This window comes from Prunus mume, linkage group LG6, assembly GCF_029339155.1.
Source record: "Prunus mume cultivar Tortuosa linkage group LG6, ASM2933915v1, whole genome shotgun sequence".
Classification (NCBI taxonomy): Eukaryota; Viridiplantae; Streptophyta; class Magnoliopsida; order Rosales; family Rosaceae; genus Prunus; species Prunus mume.
This window is the reverse complement of record NC_142703.1, coordinates 15,202,160-15,204,974: the sequence shown is the minus strand read 5'-3', so window position 1 is coordinate 15,204,974 and position 2,815 is coordinate 15,202,160. Positions and strand designations below refer to the sequence as shown.

Here is a 2,815-nt window from a genome sequence, read left to right as displayed (position 1 = left end):
TTTTCCTATTCTTTTTTTTAGTGGTGATTTTCTCACTCCAATTTTATCCACTTACACTTCATTTTATAATTAAAAAAGAAGTGTAAGTGAATAAAACTGGAGTTGAAAATCAAGGCTCTCTTTTTAATGGTTTTATTAAATGCATGTATAGTCTGTTTAGTCTTTCAAGTATAAATACGATCTCCTTGTTTTCTTGCCAATGATCAAACATGGGCACTTTCTATATATGAAATAAGGCATCGTGGAGTCTTCTTTTGGGTTCCAACTCATTCCAAACTCATTGTGGTCGAAGTCTTTTGCAAACCATGATTGGTTTCTCTCGTCTTTTTTTTAGTTGGTCACTTACTTTAATTGTTGCCATGTTCTATCGATTCCAATAGTGGTAAGTGGTGCACTAATGTTTTTGTTGTGATTTTTCTTTCTTTTCTACATAAGCTAGTAGTGGTTCAACATAATGGTCTAGTTTGAAGTTCACAATAACCCCACCAAAAAATTAGAAGAATACTACAATCACAAAAATTGTTTATTTCTCTCATTCATATCCTAATGCTTATATTTATTCATCACATATTTTACACGTACATACAAAATAGAATCAAAAGTTATTTACTCAAATGGTCATCAAATTTATATTTGATTTACATTTTCGTCCCCCAATTAAATTATTCATTCAAATGGTCCATCAACTCTATATTCTTCAGTCCATTATCCAACGGTCTAATTTTCTGTATATTTAATCAAATATTAGGGTAAATATGACTTTTCATAATTAACAAATAAAAATAGTCTTAAAATAAATACATTTGCATAAAAGAGTTGTCACTTATTAAGAGTATTCACTTATGCATCTGAATATCTTATGTTTCATTTAATCACATAACATTGACATGTATTCTCGTATTGATCCCAAGTTGGAAGGGGGTCAAACCATATGATACAAAACTTGCATCCCTTATGATCTATACCCTGACCAGCTATAACCCTATAGCAAGTCCTCACATTAATCTATGCCGCGAAGGAGCAGCATAAGAATCCAAATGTCCCTTCGATTTTGGGGGAACCTTACAAGGCATGGCACTAAAACTCTCCGGATGCAGGCAACTTCTAGGGTGCGACGAAAACGAGGCACATTCCTCCACTGATCTTTGATCTGCAAGATCACGAATGCAGTTCTTCCTCAAGTCAAGAACCCCACTTTTAATCAGCTTCCTACAAATTGGCCCAACCATCGTAAAATAGTTGTTAGACAACGATAAATTGGCCAAGTTCCCTAATTCACACACCACCTCCGGCACCTTTCCGTAGAGTAAGTTTCCAGCGAAATTAAGCTGCTCAATCTTCTCCAAGCATCCCAATGAACACGGCAACGGGCCGTCAATTGGTTGTTTCCAGCGTCAAAGAGTGTTGCATCTTTTAGAAACCCTAGTTCATAAGGGATGCAACCCGTTATCAAATTGTTCATGAGTAGAGCTTCTATCAAAGTTGATGAAGCGCTGCCAATGCTTTTCGGGATTGGCCCGGTGAATTTGTTGTTGGCTAAAGTGAGATAACGGGCTGGTGTAGCTCCAAGGTTGTCTGGAAGTTTTAGTGTGAATTTGTTGTTGTTAATGAAGAGGACGTCTAGGCTTTTCTTGAAAATTTGTGGTGGTACAGACCCAGTAAAAGAGTTGAAACGAATGTCCAAAAATGATAGGCTATTCATGGTGAGAACAGCCGTGGGGAAAGTGCCAAAGAAGTTGTTGTTGCTTATGTCAAGCTCGTAGAGATATTTGAGATTTGCAATTTTTGGAGAAATGATACCTGAATTAAACATCAATATGAACACAAACTTCGACTTCAGGGTTTAAAATTTAGGATATACATCGGCAGAAATTAAGAGTATGAAAATGTTGACTAAAATGTACCGAAAAAAATTGAAGATATTATTCAAATTTTCAGACCATATTGTACCTGAAAAGTTGTTAGAGTTTGCATGGAAGAGTGCAAGGTCAGGAAGTTGGTCGATGAAGCCGTCGATACTGGGAGCACTGAGTTGGAAGCCATTGAAATCGATGGAGGCGAGAGCAACGGCGCTTTTATTGTCTGGTGGGATATCACAGTAGAAGCCCTTGTAGGTGCATATATCCGAGCCAACCCAGGTTTGAGTGATGCCTAAAGGGTCTGAAGTGATGGTGTTCTTGAAGGCATTTATTATAGGGTACACCAGAGCTAGTCTTTGGTCTGTGAAGTTCAAAAGCTCGGGGATAATTGGTGGTAATGCGGGGACTAGTGGTAGTGGAGGTAATGGGGGGAGTAAGGAAGATAATTGTGCTGGACTTTCAAAATTTGTGCAAATTACACTGGTGCAGAAACAAGGAAGGATGATGATCAACAAGGCATGAAGAAAACGGTTAATTAGTAAGAAGAAGCTTCCCATCTTACAAATTTAATTGAATGGCCTCAAGTGCAAGAGTTTGAAAGAACAGAAGAAGATTATAGTTAAAAGGACATTTGATAAGTGTTACTATATATATATTCTGGATAGATTTGAAGTCTCAGTGTCATAATTAAAGTTTGTGCACATGATTAGACTTTACGGTAGTGGCTTTGACCCGAAACAATAGTTTTCCCACTCTTTTTCGGTAGGCGATGTTCCAGAGCGTTTATGCAGACATTTTCGGGTCCTTTTGTCTTCATTGCCTCCCTTTTTTTTATCTCTAGAAGATATGAATCATATGGTTCATTAGTTACATGCGTGGAAATTAATGGAAGTCTGACGTTTGCACTTTTGGTCTGTGTGGGATTGGAAAATGTTACAGGTACCTAACTTTTTTCA

General features: G+C 37.3%; 1 pseudogene across 1 annotated transcript; it reads right to left on the bottom strand.

Annotated features, from left to right (window-relative positions):
• Window positions 1-802: 802 nt before the first annotated feature.
• On the bottom strand, window positions 803-2,482 carry LOC103335344 (uncharacterized protein At4g06744-like; annotated as a pseudogene). Its single transcript, XR_016127675.1, has 2 exons — window positions 1,951-2,482; window positions 803-1,800 (listed from the first exon to the last, which is right to left on the bottom strand). The product of XR_016127675.1 is annotated as an uncharacterized protein At4g06744-like (transcript).
• Between the last annotated feature and the right edge of the window lie 333 nt (window positions 2,483-2,815).